Raw genomic sequence first — 22,704 nt, 5'->3', positions numbered from 1 at the left:
GTCAATATGTTACCCAAGGATGTAGAGGCTATTTTGTCCGCACAATCAACTTTATACGAAGACATAGGACGTGTCGAAGACTAATTTGGCTGCCAACTTCTATAAATCAAACATTAGGTTGATGTAACTAAGTCATCCTAGACACGTCAAAGCCCTAGTAGTTTAAATTGGACTATATTAGTTTTCTTTTAGCTTTTCATAAATTATTTGTTTTCATCTTGGAATCGTTCGATCCAAAAGTTTATTTAATTTCAGTATTTCATTATTTTCTCTTAGCATTCGATCTATTTCATTATTCCAATCAATTGATTTGCTACTCCATCTCCATTCATATCAAATCCATGATTATCAACTCTCGTTTCTCTTCCAAATCAACTGTGTTCTTGACATGATTTATTCAATTGAGATTGAGATTGAGATTATGAGTAACATGAATGGCAAATCTTTTAGAAAGATTAACGAGTAGATTGGGATTGATTAACAGAGGATTTAGGGTTTTTTCAAGAGGGTTAGTTGGTATAATTATGTGCTCTTAAACCCTAGGCCTAACAACCCTAGAAAGTTATCATAGGCTAACAAGGTCGAGAGATAAGTCGAACTGAGTTGTAACAACCTGTTTTTAGTGAAATTGAAATAGTGGTTTTAGGACAACAAATTCGATGAGTAAGTTATTATTTTATTATTATTTTAATGTCTATGGAATTTTAGTAAAGTCATATACAAATTCGTTAAGAAATTTTGACGTTGCATGATTAATCACGTAAAAAGGACTAAATTGTAATGATGAAAAAAATAGAGTCAATTAGTCAAAAGTGTCAAATAGAAATGAAATTTTAAAGTGAAAGTACTTAGGTGGTAATAAACATTCATGAAGTTACTGGATGTGCATGACATGATTTTGATGAAATTATTAAAGATTTTAATGGTTATAATGGTAATTTGATAAATAAGAATTAAACTAAATGACAAAATACATCATCTTTCTCATTTTATCAACCATCACCGAAATAAAAGAATAAAAACACCATGGAAGCTTGCTAGGCATTCGGTTAGGTCATTTACTGCATGTATGAATTCCAACTTCGTTTTAATGATTTTATGTTTCGAGATCGATTTAGCTTAACCTAGCTAGCCGGGATCAATTGTAAAATTTTAAAGGTTTAGGGTTTTTCCATAATGTTCTTGCATGATTCTTGATGTTTGAGGGTATTATGAGTCTTGTTAATAAATAAACAAGTTTGTAAGTGACTTTAATGAAAATAACATTTAGGCTATTGTAAAAATGATAAAATTTATGGTGAAATTGTAAATGATGGTTGTAGAATTTATATAGTCCTTAGTGAATACAAGCATAAATGAGAATTAAAATGCTTAGATTTCAGTTTATAGCTAAAGGATTAAATTGTAAAAAGTTAAAATTAGGGAAATTGTAATTTGCAAAAATGAAATGTGACTGAATCAAATAATAGAGATATTAAATGGATTGAATTTGTTTATTTAGATCAAGATAGACCAAGAACGAGTTTAGATCGAGGAAAAACTAAAGCCTCAAATTAGTCAATTTTGTTTCTACGTTCTAATTATGAGGTAAGTTCATATGTTTGTAATATGTAATGAACTTTCTATTGTGTTCTCGTATATGATGCTTTAATTATTACGTATTAGAAGAATAATGAGGAATTGCACTTACGTGCCCCTGTTTGTACTTCGGCACACTGGAATTGCACTTGTGTGCCCCTATTTGTACTTTGGTACCTCTAAATTACACTTACGTGCCCCTATTTGTGCTTCGGTACCCCTGAATTGCACTTATGTGCCCCTGTTTGTACTTCGGTACCCCTGAATTACACATATGTGCCTCTATTGTACTTCGATACCCCTAGATGTACTTTGTACTTTGTTTAGACTTCAGTAAATCTTAATTGAATAATATATAAATTGTATGCAATTTATTGACAGATTAAACAATGTGCTACGTTCTTACTAAGCTATATAAGATTATTCATTTTTGTGAATTGTCTTGTAGATCATTTTTGCTAACACTTTAGACGGATCAAATCTTTAGCTCACACTATCACCAACTTTGGTAGTTTTTTTGTATCTCTTAAGGTAGTGCATGTATAAACTTAAGTAGTTGAATTTGGGGTTGAAACTTATTTAGGATGTTATTAAATGGTGTTGATGAATGTGTACATAATAACTAAATATTTGCATTTTGAAGTCATATATGTATAAGAAGTTATTTGGCATGTACAAATTGTTTTGGTACCTTTCGATGTTGGTTAGTTTGTGTCATTTTAGTACTTATGTATAAGAAGTTATGTTGAAGTGTTAGTAATCATATTTGAGGTATGATTTGGTAAAACTTGAATTATGTTTGGTAGTAGAAATGTAACCAATATATGCATGTTTTGTTAAGTTTGTATGTTTGCAATTGAGGTTCCTTGTATGACATATTGGTTGAATGGTTTTGAACTTTTGGATTGGGCATTTCATGTTGGTTTTGGTCATGTTTTGATGCTTTGATTCGGTGTTACAAAGGATCTTTAGATGGTGCTTGAATTGGTGATGGAAATGGCTTGTAATTGGGAAAATTCATGTCCACACAACCTAAGATATGGGCATGTGACTCAGCCGTGTGTGACACACGGCCAAGTGACACGGTCGTGTTCCCTGTAGGTTTTAAAACATGCAAATCAGGCTGTTACACAACCTAGGACACGGCCTGGTACATAGGGATGTGGCTTGGCCATGTGACCCAACTCAGAGAGTTACACGGGTGAGGACACGAGCTGGACACAGCCGTGTGTCCATATTTGATTGTTACACAGCTTGAGATATAGGCATGTGTCTTAACCGTGTGACCCTACTGTGACAGCCCAAAACTGACCCTAGTCGGGAAGTGGTTTCGGGACTGCTAAACCGAGTCACCGAAATGTTTGAATGTGATATTATTGTCTAAAATATGTGATTATGAATGTGTGGAAATTTCAAGCTTCGATTTAGTCAATTGCATGTGAATTTAGTCCATAGGACTTATGTGAGAAAGTTTTAAAAATGTGATAGGGTAATTTATAAGGACCTATTTAAGCATGGAGTGAAAATATTGGCTTTGCATGTCAAATACCCTTTTTTATACATAGTGGCCGGCCATGATGGAGCATATATTAGACTATGTGGTAAATTTCCATGAAGTGGACATTATTTAAGTAAAAGAAAAGAAATGATAAAAGAAATATTAAGGATGCTAAAAGAAAAAAAAAAGGAAGGAGGGAGGTTATCACCTTGTTCATCTTGGCCGGTTGTAGAGAGGAAGAGAGGAGGGTAGCATTCGGTCATTTGAAACCTAAGGAAGGTTAGTCTTTTGTTTGGTTTTTGATAATTTCACATTTTGATATCATTGCTTTGTGTTCTTTAAACCCCATGGTTCAATTTTGTGAATTGATGATGATTTTGTGTTTTGCCATTGATGAGTGCTTGAGCTTTTTGATAGTTGTTGATGAAAAATGAAAGATATGTTAAAGATTAATATGTTTTGTGTTGAAGTTTTGGTGATTTTGAGTAGTTAGGGCTAAATTACAAAATAAATTTTTGAAGGACTCAAAGGTGAAATAAATGAAATGTATGGACTTATATGGGTACTAGGAAGATTCGGCCCTTAAGGAGTGTGACCAAATTTGTGTATTTTGTGTTTTGTGGAATAAAGACTAAATTTGAAAGTGCGAAATATTAGGGTAAAATGTAATTTACCTATTATACGTTATTAGACTAAATTGAATGAAAATATGTTAAAACGAGATTTATTTGAATATGTTAAGATCAAGAAACCAAGAAATTGGATTTAGATCGGGGAAAATCGAAAGTAGTTGAGTAGCCAATCAATTAGTCGACGACATCCGAAGAAAGTTATAAGCAATTAGATATTAAAATTTCGGAATAAATGTTAGTCATATATGCTGAAATGGAAATATGATAAATGTATATATAGCTGAATATTATATGTATGAATTATATGTTAAATTAAGGCTTGGTAAGCTAGCTATTAAGGTGAAATGCTAATGTTAGTATTTGATTTGGTAATAATCTGTTTGGGGACAGCAGCAGCAAGGTGATTTTGGAAAATCGCCATAATTTGTAGGAGTTGAATTAGAAGCTGAGTGAATTATGTCATTAAAGCTTGAAGAGTCTATTTTCTTACAAAAGAAACTATAAAAACAAAAGAGTTGCCGATCTTGAGATATTTGAAGTATTGTGGGGCTGAGTCAAAATGACTACTGGATTCCCTGTTCTGTTTTTAGAAAATCATTATAAACTGTACAAAAATGATTATAAGATAAAATTTATATGCTTAGACTCCTTAATGAGTCTAGTTTCAAATGAGATCAAATACAACACATTTTGAATTCTGTAAAATGAGAAATTGGATTCGTAGTGAAGAGTGGTCAGAATAGTCAAACAGTGAAACAGGGGAAACTTTAAGAAAAATCTGGTATTGATTGGCCAAGACTAAAATTCTGAAAATTTTATGGATGGAAGATATACGAGTCTATATTCAGGAAAATTAACGGCAAGTGATTTGGAGTTTAGTAGCTCCAGTTATAAATAATTTAGTAACTACTGCTCAGGAAAACAGCTCGTAGTGAATATGTGATTTTGTTGTAAACATTAATGAAAATTTGCCAATGAATTATTTATTGATTATTATAAAGCTTACTATAATCTATGTGTGTGAAAGTCGGATCAATATATATATTATTCTGAAAGTAATACTTGAATAGTCGATTAATGACTATTTTAAATTTTGTTGAACTTAAGCTCAAGAGAAAAGGGGAACTAGATCCGATAAAGGGAAGGAAAAAGTAATTGAATAGCCATTGAAGTCGTTCGACGACATCTGAGGTAAGTCTTCGAGTAATGACCCTACTTGAATTATATTGAAATGATTAGTCATACTATGATGGATAGTCGAATGTGCATAGAGACTATGTTATAAAGCCAATTGAAATCATGCTCTTTGTGTGTGGCTATTGAGCCGAAATTTGAAAGGTTTAATAAATGTTTGTGTTTGAGCCTTAGTAACGAAGAAATGATATGGATGTGTTATGATTATTGATATATGTGTGCATGAGCATTGGAATATATCCGGGCTAAGACCCGAAGGCAATTACGCGAGTTGATATATCCGGGCTATGACCCGAAGGCAATTATGCAAGTTGATATATCCGGGCTAAGACCCGAAGGCAATTATGCGAGTTGATATATCCGGGCTATGACCCGAAGGCAATTATGCGAGTTGATATATCCGGGCTAAGACCCGAAGGCAATTATGCAAGTTGATATATCCGGGTTAAGACCCGAAGGCAAATGTGTTTGCGGCTATATCCGGTTAAATACCGAAGAGACTTGGGTTTGAATGTGAGCGCTTGGTGCTGTAATAAATTCTATTAATACGCTCGACTAAACCGAACGATAAGGTATGTTTGCATGTGCTTCAGAAAAGTCGATTAGTTTTAAATAGTCTTCGTGAAATCGACTAATGAATTTTCGGCTTTTAGAAAGGGTGACACCTTGTGTATATATGTTGATGAAGTGTGAAGTAAGTATGATTATGAGAATGTGTGTTAATAAAGTGACTTAGTTAGCTATGTGAATGTAATACTTTAGTCAAAGCCGATTTCATTACTTGAAACTTACTAAGCTTAAAAATGCTTACCCGGTTGCTTTGGCTCTCTGTTTTATAGATTTTGTTCGTTAGCTATCGGATTCGGGATCAGCGAAGTCGAAGTCATCCACACTATCAAAGCTCTTTTGGTACTCTTTTAGTTGAACTCTGGATATGGCATGTATAGGACTACCCCCTGTTGTTTAAGTACTTTTTGTGATGTATGTGTGTAAAGCCATGCGAAAATGGCTCGTAGAAGTGGAGTATGGCATTAGACCATTTGTGTTTATGTATGTATATATGGTTTCACGATGTGACTATGGTTTGGAATGGAAGTGTTGGGCAAATGATCAGCCATTGGAATGGCTAAATATGATCATATGTGGATTTATGTATGACAAAAACCCTAGTTGGTCCATGGTGACCACGAAATAGGTAAGGTTTACATTGAAAATAGCTGCTGACAGCAGCAGTCGTGTGACTTTGAAAAATCACAAAAATTTGTAGGAATGAAATTAAATAGTGAATAAATTATGTAATCGAACCTTGATGAATCTATTTTCATATTAAAGTAACGAAACAATCATATGAACAGTACATTAAGAGATATTAAAGTTCTCGTGAAACAGGGCCAGAACGGTTTCTGGATCTCCTGTTTCAACTTTGAAAATTCACCATAAATTGTCCAGAGATAATTAGGAGTCATTCCTTATATGTATGGATTTCTCTCTGAGTCTAGTTTCTATAGAAACAAACGGCATCAGTATTGAAGCTCTGTACAGGGAGATATCCAGGTCGTAATGCGCAAAGGTCAGTGTAGTTGACTCCAGTAACATGGGAGACTTTGACTAATAAACTGTACAAATTGGCCTGACCAAAAATTCTAGAAAAAAATTATGTAGAAGGGCACATGAGTCTAGTTTCGGGGAAAATTCACGGAACTGGATTTCGAGTTCCAGATCTCAAGATATTATTTTTAAAGTGACTAGTACGCAGATTGGCAGCTTGTCTGAAAAAAAATTTTAATAAGCGGGTTGAAGTCAGATAACACCTCGGGTTCGACCCCGGCGACGGTCTCGGGTTCGACCCCGGCGACGGTCTCGGGTTCGGGGTGTTACACTTGATTGGTATCAGAGCTACGGTTTAGTCGAGTCTAGGACTACCGTAATGCGTTGGGTCTAGCTATACATGCCATTTTATGTGATTATTTGATAGTGTGGATATTTCTGACATTTGCAAATGTGTTTATTTATAGTAATGGATCCCGATCCCGACCGAGCGGTAGCTGATGATCTTGAGAGTGTAGCGCCTGCTCCCGCACAAGGGACAGCGCCGGCGGACTCTCAACCTAATGCTAGTAACCCGAATGATGAAGCTAGACAAGCTTTCTATAGCGTGATGAATGATTGGTTCAACCAATACATTCGAACTAATACGGCTGTTCCGCAACCTCCATTCCCGACAAACACCACCCCCGCACCTACAATACCTCCGGTAACTGACCAAATAAGGTCAAATAAGCCCCCAGTTGACAGAATCTGAAAACATGGGGCTACTGAATTTAAAGCTACGGATAGCGACGATGCCGAGCAAGCTGAATTTTGGTTGGACAACACTATCCGGGTACTCGATGAGCTATCTTGTACACCCGATGAATGCCTAAAGTGTGCTATCTCCTTGCTACGTGATTCTGCCTACTATTGGTGGAGTACTCTGACTTCTGTTGTGCCCCGGGAGCAAGTAACTTGGGAGTTTTTCCAAACTGAGTTTCGGAAAAAGTATATCAGTCAGAGATTTGTTGATCAAAAACGGAAGGAATTTCTGGAGCTTAAGCAAGGTTCTATGTCAGTTACTGATTACGAGCGAAAATTTGTTAGACTTAGTAGATACGCTCGGGAATGTGTTTCGTCCGAGGCTGTCATGTGTAAACGCTTCGAAGATGGGCTGAATGAAGATATAAAAATGTTCGTTGGCATTCTTGAAATACGAGAGTTCGTAGTACTTGTCGAGCGAGCTTGTAAAGCCGAAGAGCTTAGAAAGGAAAAAAAAGTTGATGTGGGAACTGGGGAGTTTCGTAAAAGATCCTCGGGAAAGTCTCTTCAACAGGCATCAAAGAAATTTCGAGATGATGTGGGCCGGTCTAGAGGCACTTCGGGCCTTTTTAGACGAGATCGTGATCGACCCCCTGTGGGTACACGAGGCACTTCGGTCGCCAGTGTTGGGAATGAACGTCGAGACAGAACGGAATGTCGACATTGCGGTAAATGGCATTCGGGGAGTTGTAGATTCCATGACCGCTCCTGTTACAAGTGCGGATCTGTGGACCACTTCATTAAAGATTGCCCGAGGCTGTCTGAACAGAATGTAAATCAGAGTGGGAAACCGGGTGCTACCACTGCTCGAGGTAGACCATTTAGAAATACGGGTAATGCTAGTGGTGGTCAGAGAGGATCTAAAGATGCTACGACCAGATCCGAGGCTCGTGCACCTGCTAGAGCATATGCTATACGTGCCCGCGAGGATGCTTCTTCGCCTGATGTTATTACCGGTACTTTTACTCTCTTTGATACTAATGTAATTGCTTTGATTGACCCCGGTTCTACTCATTCTTACATATGTGAAACCTTAGCATCCAGTAAGACTTTACCTATTGAGTCTACTGAGTTTGTAATTCGGGTGTCAAATCCCTTGGGTCGTTACGTGCTTGTCGACAAGTGTGTAAGAAATGTCCCCTAGCAATTCGAGGTTCCTGTTTTCCGGCGGACTTGATGCTTTTGCCGTTTGATGAATTTGATGTTATTCTCGGGTTGGATTGGTTGACCGTTCATGATGCGGTTGTGAATTGCAAAAGCAAGACTATTGATTTGAGGTGCGCAAATAACGAAGTAATCCGAGTTGAGTCTACGGACTTGGATGGGTTGCCAGCTGTAATATCCTCAATGTTGGCCCAGAAATATGTAAGAAAAGGGTGCGAAGCATACCTTGCGTATGTACTGGATGACCAAGAATTAGAAAGGAAACCTGAATCTGTGCCGGTGGTTTGTGAATACCCGGATGTTTTTCCTGAAGAATTGCCGGGTTTACCACTTGTTCGGGAGATAGAGTTTGGTATTGAGCTTGTACCTGGACTACGCCGATTCGATAGCTCCGTATCGTATGGCACCAACTGAGTTAAAAGAGTTGAAAGCTCAGCTGCAAGAATTGACGGATAGAGGTTTCGCTCGGCCAAGTTTCTCACCTTGGGGTGCACCAGTATTGTTCGTGAAAAAGAAGGACGGAACCATGAGGTTGTGCATTGACTATCGTCAACTGAATAAAGTGACGATAAAGAATAAATATCCATTACCGCGTATTGATGATTTGTTTGATCAACTAAAGGGGGCCTCAGTGTTCTCAAAAATAGATTTGAGATCGGGTTATTATCAGTTGCGGATTCGAGATTCGGACGTACCCAAAACTGCTTTCAGAACGAGGTACGGTCACTACGAATTCTTAGTGATGCCGTTTGGGCTCACTAATGCCCCTGCAGTATTTATGGATTTGATGAATCGGATCTTCAGACCATATTTGGATCGGTTCGTAGTTGTGTTCATTGATGACATCTTGGTCTATTCAAGAGATGAGACCGAACATGCTGAGCACCTGAGACTAGTGTTGCAAATTTACGGGATAAGCAGTTATATGCTAAGTTCAGTAAGTGTGAGTTCTGGTTAAGAGAGGTTAGCTTCTTGGGTCATGTGGTATCCGCATCGGGTATTCGAGTTGACCCGAACAAAATTTCAGCCATACTTAACTGGAAACCTCCGAGAAATATTACTGAGGTTCGGAGCTTTTTGGGGCTCGCCGGTTATTACCGACGATTTGTCAAAGGTTTCTCGATGATAGCCACACCAATGACGAAGCTACTTCAAAAGGATGTTAAGTTCGAATGGACGGAGAAGTGTCAGAAAAGTTTCGATCAACTGAAAACTCATTTGACTGAAGCTCCAATTCTAGTGCAACCCGAATCAGGCAAGGAGTTTGTCATTTATAGTGACGCATCCCTACTTGGGTTGGATTGCGTATTGATGCAAGAAGGTCGAGTGGTGGCCTATGCGTCGAGACAATTAAAGCCACATGAGAAAAATTATCCGACCCATGATCTCGAACTAGCTGCCATCGTATTTGCTTTAAAAATATGGCGACATTACTTATTTGGTGAAAAGTGCCATGTATTTTCGGATCACAAAAGTCTCAAATATTTGATGACTCAGAGAGACTTAAATCTGCGACAAAGACGTTGGCTTGAGTTGTTGAAAGATTACGAGCTTGTCATTGATTACCACCCGGGAAAGGCTAATGTGGTTGCGGACGCCTTAAGCCGGAAATCATTGTTTGCTTTACGAGCGATGAATGTACACTTGTCTGTTCTACCTGACAATGTGTTAGTAGCTGAATTAAAAGCCAAACCATTATTGATTCATCAAATTCGTGAAGCCCAGAAAGTTGATAATGAATTGGTTGCAAAACGGGCTGAGTGTGTTTCGAACAAGGAATCAGAGTTTCAAATTGATGATGATGATTGTTTGAGGTTCAGAAGTCGTTTATGTGTTCCAAGGAATTCGGAACTCATTTCGATGATTCTGAACGAAGCCCATTGTAGCCGAATGTCAATTCACCCGGGGAGTACAAAAATGTACAACAATTTGAAACATCGGTTTTGGTGGCATGGTATGAAACGAGACATCTCCGACTTTGTTTCGAGATGTTTAATATGTCAACAAGTGAAAGCGGAACATCAAGTGCCTTCAGGACTACTTCAGCCGATCATGATACCCGAGTGGAAATGGAATCGAGTCACAATGGACTTTGTGTCCGGACTGCCATTGTCAGCAAGTAAGAAAGATGCGATTTGGGTTGTTGTCAATAGACTAACTAAGTCGGCTCACTTTATCCCTGTGCGTACGGATTTTTCATTGGATAAACTAGCTGAATTGTATGTTTCTCAGATTGTGAGATTACACGGGGTACCGATTTCTATTGTGTCGGATAGAGATCCGAGATTCACCTCGCGATTTTGGAAGAAATTGCAAGAAGCTTTGGGTACCAAGCTGCATTTTAGCACCGCTTTTCATCCACAAACCGATGGTCAATCCGAGCGGATAATTCAGATACTTGAGGATATGTTGAGATGTTGCATCCTCGAGTTCAGTAGTTCATGGGAACAGTATTTACCTTTGATTGAATTCGCTTACAACAATAGTTTTCAATCAAGTATTAAGATGGCACCTTACGAGGCTTTGTACGGTCGTAAATGCCGTACACCATTGTTTTGGACCGAGCTCGGTGAAAGTAAAATTTTCGGAGTTGATTTGATTAAAGATGCCGAGCAGAAAGTAAAGGTAATCCGTGAAAGTCTGAAGGTAGCCACAGATCGTCAAAGTCGTATGCGGATTTGAAAGAAAAGACATTGAATATCAGGTTGGAGATAAAGTGTTTCTTAAAGTTTCGCCTTGGAAAAAGGTACTCAGATTCGGCCGTAAGGGCAAATTGAGTCCGAGGTTCATTGGGCCGTATGAAATATCCGAAAGAATTGGTCCAGTGGCATATAGATTGATTTTACCCCCTGAACTTGAAAGGATTCACAACGTTTTTCATGTTTCGATGCTTCGACGTTATAGATCCGATCCGTCACATGTGATTAATCCCTCGGAAGTTGAAATTCAATCTGACTTGAGTTATGAAGAAGAACCGATTCGTATCCTAGCTCGTGAAGTGAAAGAGTTGCGAAACAGAAGGGTTCCGTTAGTTAAGGTGTTATGGCTCAAACACGGGATCGAGGAAGCTACTTGGGAAACTGAGAGCTCGATGAAAGAACGATACCCAAACCTATTCACCGGTAAGATTTTCGGGGACGAAAATTTCTTAAGTGGGGAGAGTTGTGGCAGCCCAAAACTGACCCTAGTCGGGAAGTGGTTTCGGGACTGCTAAACCGAGTCACCGAAATGTTTGAATGTGATATTATTGTCTAAAATATGTGATTATGAATGTGTGGAAAATTTCAAGCTTCGATTTAGTCAATTGCATGTGAATTTAGTCCATAGGACTTATGTGATAAAGTTTTAAAAATGTGATAGGGTAATTTATAAGGACCTATTTAAGCATGGAGTGAAAATATTGGCTTTGCATGTCAAATACCCCTTTTTTATACATAGTGGCCGGCCATGATAGAGCATATATTAGACTATGTGGTAAATTTCCATGAAGTGGACATTATTTTAAGTAAAAGAAAAGAAATGATAAAAGAAATATTAAGGATGCTAAAAGAAAAAAAAAGGAAGGAGGGAGGTTATCACCTTGTTCATCTTGGCCGGTTGTAGAGAGGAAGAGAGGAGGGTAGCATTCAGTCATTTGAAACCTAAGGAAGGTTAGTCTTTTGTTTGGTTTTTGATAATTTTCACATTTTTGATATCATTGCTTTGTGTTCTTTAAACCCCATGGTTCAATTTTGTGAATTGATGATGATTTTGTGTTTTGCCATTGATGAGTGCTTGAGCTTTTTGATAGTTGTTGATGAAAAATGAAAGATATGTTAAAGATTAATATGTTTTGTGTTGAAGTTTTTGGTGATTTTGAGTAGTTAGGGCTAAATTACAAAAATAAATTTTTGAAGGACTCAAAGGTGAAATAAATGAAATATATGGACTTATATGGGTACTAGGAAGATTCGGCCCTTAAGGAGTGTGACCAAATTTTGTGTATTTTGTGTTTTGTGGAATAAAGACTAAATTGTGAAAGTGCGAAATATTAGGGGTAAAAATGTAATTTACCCATTTATGCGTTATTAGACTAAATTGAATGAAAATATGTTAAAACGAGATTTATTTGAATATGTTAAGATCAAGAAACCAAGAAATTGGATTTAGATCGGGGAAAATCGAAAGTAGTTGAGTAGCCGATCAATTAGTCGACGACATCCGAAGAAAGTTATAAGCAATTAGATATTAAAATTTTGGAATAAATGTTAGTCATATATGCTGAAATGGAAATATGATAAATGTATATATAGCTGAATATGATATGTGTGAATTATATGTTAAATTAAGGCTTGGTAAGCTAGCTATTAAGGTGAAATGCTAATGTTAGTATTTGATTTGGTAATAATCTGTTTGGGGACAGCAGCAGCAAGGTGATTTTGGAAAATCGCCATAATTTGTAGGAGTTGAATTAGAAGCTGAGTGAATTATGTCATTAAAGCTTGAAGATTCTATTTTCTTACAAAAGAAACTATAAAAACAAAAGAGTTACCGATCTTGAGATATTTGAAGTATTGTGGGGCTGAGTCAAAATGACTACTGGATTCCCTGTTCTGTTTTTAGAAAATCATTATAAATTGTAAAAAAATTATTATAAGATAAAATTTATATGCTTAGACTCCTTAATGAGTCTAGTTTCAAATGAGATCAAATACAACACATTTTGAATTCTGTAAAATGAGAAATTGGATTCGTAGTGAAGAGTGGTCAGAATAGTCAAACAGTGAAACAGGGGAAACTTTAAGAAAAATCTAGTATTGATTGGCCAAGCCTAAAATTCTGAAAATTTTATGGATGGAAGATATACGAGTCTATATTCAGGGAAAATTAACGGCAAGTGATTTGGAGTTTAGTAGCTCCAGTTATAAATAATTTAGTAACTACTGCTCAGGAAAACAGCTCGTAGTGAATATGTGATTTTGTTGTAAACATTAATGAAAATTTGCCAATGAATTATTTATTGATTATTATAAAGCTTACTATAATCTATGTGTGTGAAAGTCGGATCAATATATATATTATTCTGAAAGTAATACTTGAATAGTCGATTAATGACTATTTTAAATTTTGTTGAACTTAAGCTCAAGAGCAAAGGGGAACTAGATCCGATAAAGGGAAGGAAAAAGTAATTGAATAGCCATTGAAGTCGTTCGACGACATCTGAGGTAAGTCTTCGAGTAATGACCCTACTTGAATTATATTGAAATGATTAGTCATACTATGATGGATAGTCGAATGTGCATAGAGACTATGTTATAAAGCCAATTGAAATCATGCTCTTTGTGTGTGGCTATTGAGCCGAAATTTGAAAGGTTTAATAAATGTTTTGTGTTTGAGCCTTAGTAACGAAGAAATGATATGGATGTGTTATGATTATTGATATATGTGTGCATGAGCATTGGAATATATCCGGGCTAAGACCCGAAGGCAATTACGCGAGTTGATATATCCGGGCTATGACCCGAAGGCAATTATGCAAGTTGATATATCCGGGCTAAGACCCGAAGGCAATTATGCGAGTTGATATATCCGGGCTATGACCCGAAGGCAATTATGCGAGTTGATATATCCGGGCTAAGACCCGAAGGCAATTATGCAAGTTGATATATCCGGGTTAAGACCCGAAGGCAAATGTGTTTGCGGCTATATCCGGTTAAATACCGAAGAGACTTGGGTTTGAATGTGAGCGCTTGGTGCTGTAATAAATTCTATTAATACGCTCGACTAAACCGAACGATAAGGTATGTTTGCATGTGCTTCAGAAAAGTCGATTAGTTTTAAATAGTCTTCGTGAAATCGACTAATGAATTTTCGGCTTTTAGAAAGGGTGACACCTTGTGTATATATGTTGATGAAGTGTGAAGTAAGTATGATTATGAGAATGTGTGTTAATAAAGTGACTTAGTTAGCTATGTGAATGTAATACTTTAGTCAAAGCCGATTTCATTACTTGAAACTTACTAAGCTTAAAAATGCTTACCCGGTTGCTTTGACTCTCTGTTTTATAGATTTTGTTCGTTAGCTATCGGATTCGGGATCAGCGAAGTCGAAGTCGTCCACACTATCAAAGCTCTTTTGGTACTCTTTTAGTTGAACTCTGGATATGGCATGTATAGGACTACCCCCTGTTGTTTAAGTACTTTTTGTGATGTATGTGTGTAAAGCCATGCGAAAATGGCTCGTAGAAGTGGAGTATGGCATTAGACCATTTGTGTTTATGTATGTATATATGGTTTCACGATGTGACTATGGTTTGGAATGGAAGTGTTGGGCAAATGATCAGCCATTGGAATGGCTAAATATGATCATATGTGGATTTATGTATGACAAAAACCCTAGTTGGTCCATGGTGACCACGAAATAGGTAAGGTTTACATTGAAAACAGCTGCTGACAGCAGCAGTGGTGTGACTTTGAAAAATCACAAAAATTTGTAGGAATGGAATTAAATAGTGAATAAATTATGTAATCGAACCTTGATGAATCTATTTTCATATGAAAGTAACGAAACAATCATATGAACAGTACATTAAGAGATATTAAAGTTCTCGTGAAACAGGGCCAGAACGGTTTCTGGATCTCCTGTTTCAACTTTGAAAATTCACCATAAATTTTCCAGAGATAATTAGGAGTCATTCCTTATATGTATGGATTTCTCTCTGAGTCTAGTTTCTATAGAAACAAACGGCATCAGTATTGAAGCTCTGTACAGGGAGATATCCAGGTCGTAATGCGCAAAGGTCAGTGTAGTCGACTCCAGTAACATGGGAGACTTTGACTAATAAACTGTACAAATTGGCCTGACCAAAAATTCTAGAAAAAATTATGTAGAAGGGAACATGAGTCTAGTTTCGGGGAAAATTCACGGAACTGGATTTCGAGTTCCAGAGCTCAAGATATTATTTTTAAAGTGACTAGTACGCAGATTGGCAGCTTGTCTGAAAAAAATTTTAATAAGCGGGTTGAAGTCAGATAACACCTCGGGTTCGACCCCGGCGACGGTCTCGGGTTCGGGGTGTTACACCTACAGTCCAATTTTTCTAACTTTTTCTTATACTTTCAAATTGTATCCAATTTGATCCCAAATTGTTCTTAAGGTATTTTTATGGCCTTGAGGGCTCGATTAAAGGACGTTGTTTATGTGTTTGAATGTATTAAATTATGTTTACAATAATATATGAAATGAACATTTTAATGTTAGGATTGTACAGTAATGCTCCATAACGCTACTTCGTCGATGAATATGGGATAGGGGTGTTACATGAGTAAATTATAATTTATCTTGGTTGAGAAAGTGAGGTCAAGAGCTTAGCGAGTATCAACCAATCAATTAGTTAATTAGAGGTCTGGAGGTAATAATTGGTTAATCGGTAGCTAATGCACTCTAAAACCTTGATCCAAAGTTGATTACAAACCTTGAAGCGAGTTAATCTTCTTAATTGGTTTATTGATTTTAGTTATTTATTATTTTTTTCTTGTTTATTTGTTTATTTATTTTCTCTTGATTATCTATTTTATGGTTTACTGTAATATAGGATTTAATTACTACTACTTAGACTTGTTATTGTAAAAAAGTTTTCATAGACTTATTCCATCATCCCTTGGGTACAATCCTTAGAATACTTCCAAGTGTTTTGTTGTACTAACTATATTACAATTTTACTTGTGAACTTGCAGAAACCGTTGTTCTAAATTTTTATATATTTTTGGTGTTTTTTTTACTATAAACGATAACTCATTTATTGGTGGTCATCACCCCAAGGTGACTTGATTCAATGGGTGTAGGAATTATCGTTGCAACGACTTACAAATGTTTTCAAGGTTTAATGTAAGATGCATGCATCATATTAATGCATACTGTAATGTTGCAGAAAGTTTCCAAACATTTGCTTAATACAAAGATATTAATATAAGAATGTTTTATTTTCAGTTCGAAAATGGCACCAACTCCCTTATCGAACATATTCACTGAAACAAACTGAATGGAAATAACTATAAGGAATAGACAAAAAACCTGATAATTGTCCTAAGTTGTGAGAAACTTAAATTTGTTCCTGATAATAAGCGCCCTTCGGCCACTCAAGATGAGGCTAGAAAACGTAAGGAGTAGTCTGATAAGATAGCTCGTTGCTATATGCTAACAAGTGTGACCAACACCCTATATAAGCAACTGAAGAGTTGTAAGTGATTTAGGATAAGTTAGAAAACATGCTCGAAGGCAAAGCTGCCTTGGCTCCATAGTTTGTTATAACTAGCTTGATGAATGTCCAACAAAAGCCTGATATTTCGGTTAAAGACCATATGATAACTCTTATGGGATACTTTAACAAGGCCATGGACAATGAGGCGAATTTAGACCAGAACACTCAAATTGAGATGGTGTTCAAGACCTTGTCCAAGGACTTTGCTAGCTAATTGGCCAAATATAACCTTGGCAACAAAACCCTGACGCTCACACAACTCATGACATAGTTGCAATCCTATGAGTTGATGTTGAATGGCAGTTAGCTGGTCCAAAGAGTATAAGCATATATAGTTTTCGCTTCTTCCTCAAAAGGGAACATAAAGCACACTAAGAAAAGCAAGGTGAAGGTCTCTGGGCCATCACAAGTGGAAAAGAAGAGAACCAAAAAGCCTAAAGACTTATCTAAGTCTAAATGCTTCTTCTGCAGTAAGAAAAGACACTTTAAGGCAAACTTTAAAAAGTGGAAGGAATACCAAGGGCAAACTATAAAGTCATTTTCTATGTACCAAGTTTCAAAAGAAACTTAATTTCAGTTGCATGTTTATATAAAGACAGCTTGACAGTGACATTTAATAATAGAATTGCAATATTTAGAAATAGTAATCTTATGTATAATGGATGGATGTTAAATAATCTCTATTTCATCAAACCAAAGATGTACACACTGCTTGAGACTGAATTATCGAATAAAAGACTTAAAACTTCTCACTCTAACGAGACGTACCTTTGGTATTTGAGACTTGGTCATATTAACCAAGAAAGGATCACTAGACTTGTGAAAGACGGCATCTTAAGTTCACTTAAAAAATTTGATCTTTCACAATATGAATCTAGCTTGGAAGGTAAGATAACCAATCAATCTTTTAATGCAAAATGAAAGAGGGTCATAAAACCCCTAGAACTGGTGCACATTGACGTATGTGGCCTCATGAGCATCAGTGCAAAAGGTGGCTACGAATATTATGTAAAAATTATTGATGATTATTCCAGATATGGATATGTATACCTTATGCACCACAATAGTAAAACCTTTGATAAATTCAAAGAGTTTTGTGCAAAAGTGGAGAAACAACTACGTTTACCCATAAAGACACTTCGATCTGATCAATGTGGGGAATATTTATCGGATGAGTTCTTAGGTTACCTCACAGAGAATGGGATTTTCTCCCAATTAACCACGTCAGGCACTCCACAATAGAATGGTATGGTAGAGAGAATGAATCAAACATTGTTATACATGGTACGTTCGATGTTAAGTTATTCAAAGCTATCAATCTCTTTTGGGGGATATGTAGTACAAACAGCTTGCTATATTCTGAATGATGTGCCAACTAAGGCTACATCGAAAAATCCATACAAATTGTGGCATGGCTAGAAGCCTAGTCTAAATCATTTAAAAATTTGGGGATGTTTGGCCTACATATTGGATAAAGATGCGAGGAAATTAGACTCACTGATAGAATTGTTCATGTTTGTAAAATATCCAAAGGAAACAAAGGGTGGTTTGTTTTATAACCCAAAAGAACAAACTTTTATAGTGTCAACTCACGCTACTTTCCTTGAAGAAAGTTACATGAATAAATTCAAACCTCGGAGTAAAGAGGTACTCGAGGAACTTTTGAGAAATATACAAAACCCTATAGAAATGAATTCTAGAACCAAATTCTAATAGTAGAACTACAAATGATCAGCAACACAGGGTGCTTCATCGCAATGGAAGGGCCTCTCGTAGAACTAAGTTCTTCCAATCTGGTGAATGTGTTTTTAACACTGAGTCTGTCGAATAGGAAGATGATGACCCGCTCACGTATGATGAAATGATACAGAGTGTTGATTCCAAGCTCTAAGAAATAGCTATGAAAGCTGAGATGGACTCTATGGACTCCAACTCAATATAGGAACTTGTAGACTTACTAGAAGAGTTAAAAATCATAAGGAGTAAGTGGATCTACAAAAGAAAAAGAAATCAGATGGAAAAGTTGAAATTTATAAGGTCAAACTTGTAGCAAAAGGTTATACGAACAAACCTTCTCTCTGATTGTCATGCTCAAGTCAATCTGCATACTGTTATCTATTGCAGTGGCTCTCAATTACGATATTTGGCAAATGGATGTCAAGATAACATTCTTAAATGGCTATCTTGAAAAGAGCATATATATGATGCAACGCACCGAATATATAGCTAAAGGAAACAAGCATAAAGTCTGCAAACTTCTTAGATCCATGTATGGACTTAAACAAGCGTCCCACTCATGGAATTAAAGATTTGATCAAGTGATCAAAACATTGAGATTTGAGCAAAACATAGATGAATTGTGTATTTATAAACATTTAGGGGATGGAAAGGTGGCTTTTCTCGTTCTATATGTTGATGACATTTTACTCACTTGGAATGGAGTAAGGACATTGTCATCAGCTAAACTGTGGTTAACTCAATAGTTTAGCATGAAGGACTTAAAAGAAGATAATTTTGTTCTCGACATTCGAATCCTAAGGGCTCGAAAGAACAAAGTGATAGCATTATCTCAAGCTTCATACATAGACAATATATTGGAGCATTATGCAATACTAATTCAAATAAGAGAAATCAACTCTCCGTATCAGGATTTCATCTATTTTTGGAGAATTGTCCTAAGATAGCGAAAGAAAAAGAGAACATGAGAAAGGATTCTTACACTTCGGTAGTAGGAAGTCTCATGTCTGTTATGTTATGTACACGCCCAGATATCTATTTTGTAGTAGGGTTGGTAAGTTGATATTAGACGAATCCAAGACCAAGACACTAGCAAGCAGTTAAGCATATACTCAAGTATTTACGAAGAATGAGAGATTATATGCTTGTGTATTCCGGAGGATATCTCATCAGGATTCGAGGAACTCGACATCAGGCTGTATTTTGTCCTAGATGACGAGTTCATAGTGTGAATAAGTGTCCAGAAGGGTTGCACTTCTAACTTCACTATGGAGGGTCGAATATGAGGTATGGAAATTCTATAGAAAAACTATGGCACTATAATAGTGTAGATATAGCTAAAGCTTAAAGAAACCACATAATGACAAAATATATTGATACAAAGTATCATAAGGGATACAGTAATGTTTAAAGGTACAGTGGATGTAGTCAAAGATCGCATATGAGGACAACCCTGGGGATATGTTTCCAAGACTCTACTAGCTACAGAGATTTTGGGAAACATATGGAGGGGCATATGAATACAAAGCATGACTCATCTACTTCACTAGGGCAACTAGGAGACTGTTGGATCTGGCGCCCTAAGTGTAATATTTTCATTTAAGAACACTTGAAATTTTTCGAACAGATTGGTTAATAAAGTTATTCATGAATTACATTAATACTTTGTATATTGTCCTCACATGGTTTTAGCATGCAATGCAAAATGGAAACAAATGTTACTCATTGGTTGTCTAATGTATAATTAATACTAAATGGTATTACATGATCAGATCGTAATACAGAAAGACAACTTATATTAGTAGACAAACTTAAACATGTCAGTAGTCTAATTGGAAATAAAAAAATGACTAAAAGACTAATATATTGTCTATCAAGTCCAATTAGGGAGATATTTTGTCTTAAGCATCGGAGCGGATGACTCCTAGAAGATAGAGATATAAATATGACTAATTAAACTGATAGTACATCAGATTGGACCCGAGAAGAAGAGATCCTAAATCCATTTATGGATTTATTCACTTGTAAATATTATAGTATGACATACCTAAATCTTAAGTGGACGACGGACTATGTATGCATGACTCGTACACTTTCATATAAGTAAAAGTCTAAGTTTGAATAGATAAGGATTCGAAATTTGGTGCGTTGGGTGTACGACTTCTACAGTATGTAGTGTCATTCACAACACTGGAATTCATAGCCCAAGACATGGGTATAGATATCCTCTTATTGGCATTACATGGTTGATAAAAAGTAAACATGGTCATGGGTCGTTCGTCTTTGTGATGAATGACTTGATTACTATTTGATAATAATTGAATTTTCATGAAGATTTAATGGTTACCATGAGATAAAATAGGATCATATTGGGAGAACGGATATTATCCCAAAGAGATTAAGGATAACCTATGAGGGTAACACACTTATGAAAATTTCATTGGGCGAACACTAACTGAATTGCTTTTGTAATAGTATGTCGTTAGGGAAAGCTCAGTCATGATACTATAATGGAATATCTTCGTGACTAAATGAAGTTATAATTAATAGGTGAAAAGTTGAAACTTAATTATAAATCATTTGAGCCTTAATTGCATATGTCCAATCGGTCCCTCATCCGATAGCTTGTTGAAACCAGAAATGAATTACATGTTGGATCAAAATGAAAAAAATGAATAGAAATGGAGAAATGAAAAAAAATTAGAAATGGTTATGGTTTTCTCCGAAATGGAGAACTGGAATCATTTGGAAATGAATGTGATTTTCTCAAAATGAAAATGAAAATGAGAAATGATTCATTTGTAAATGAATATGGATTTCTCAAAAATGATCGAAAGAATGAGTTTATGTTTTGAGATATTTTAAAGCCCGAAAATGAAAATAAATCATTCGATCATAGTGAACAATTTGAACGGTTAAATATTAAAAATATTTTCTCAAAATTTTACCAAGGGTATAATCGTCATAATTTTACCAGTAAAATTGGGATGAGAAAATTATTTGATTTATATTTATTGAAGTTTAGTTTGAGAAATAGAAAAACAAATATTGGGTTGGATCAAATTATAAAGTATTGGGTTAAAATCCTGATAAGTACTTGTAATTGAACCTGATATGGAAGAGGCCCAAAAGTCCATTATGTTAATAGGGTGGATGCTTAACCCTAGTTAATATTAAGTAGGGTTCTCGCCACCTATACTCCTAATTAGACAAGGAGTTTGATTTTCTAGTTGAAATAAACTTCTACAATTCAACAAGGGTTTTACCTTCTCTTCCTATACATAGATGATACCGGTGGAACTAAAAAACACAACTTTAAGGTGTTGTTACTCTGCCAAAAAATAGAGAGAATTTATTCTCAACTATTAAATCTATTTTTTCAGAATAACAATTTTGTCAGTTTCTATTTGAGAAGAGAATTTTTGTTTTCACCCCAAAAGAAAAGAAAACTATTTCTAGTTCTATGTTGTGATTAAATTGGTTCGAGCCTACACTCGAAGCAGTTTGTGGTATAAGAATAGCGGAGAAGATCGTTTGGTCGAAAGTCGGGAACAACAAGGATCCGTTTATCTGAAACACAAGTACAATTTCAATCTAGGGTTTATTGCTATAAATATCACAAACCGGGTCAATTTTCAAAATTTTAATTTTTTGCTATGCAAGAAAATCGATTTCAAAATGGATTTTTCCCAACAAGGTCAAGTTATTAAATGGAGATCATTTGACCTGCATGAACTGGTCGAATTCATGGAATCCATGGAGAAGCCCATCTAATTGAAACCTTGGTGGCCTAGTGAAACATTCTAATATAACTAGAGTTACCAAGGCAAATAGTGTAAATCCTAAAGAGGTAAGATTATATAGAGTTTAAATCCCTTAGGACTCTTAATTGTAGATGGGAACTAATTTTAGTTGTTGATGTAAATCGATTTGTACCGTTGAATGTAAGGAGCAAAGTATAAATAGAGGTCTTCCCTGTCATTTGTAATCATTTCATTCTTTCTGAGTTAATATATATAATGAGATCATTTACTCAAACTGTTGGTGTGCATTCTCTTTTTGTGACTTTCTTTGTTCGTAACTTCTTCCTTTTCAGAGTTTGCTTCTGCTTTGTCTCGGTGCCTTAGAGAACTTCTGTAAGATTTCTTTGTTTTCAAGTGTTAGGCTGACTTAGGCGCACTTGAAGCGAAAAAATCATCTAAAACCGCATAGATTGCGAGGCAAAAGTTCTAGCCGGTGACACAGTGCAAGTCCAAAACATTAAAAACAAGTATCACATGAAAGATTTAAGCATGGAAGTAATAATTTGT

This window comes from Gossypium hirsutum, chromosome D09 (assembly GCF_007990345.1).
Source record: "Gossypium hirsutum isolate 1008001.06 chromosome D09, Gossypium_hirsutum_v2.1, whole genome shotgun sequence".
NCBI lineage: Eukaryota > Viridiplantae > Streptophyta > Magnoliopsida > Malvales > Malvaceae > Gossypium > Gossypium hirsutum.
The sequence above is the reverse complement of the archived record's forward strand: the minus strand, read 5'-3'. Positions refer to the sequence as shown.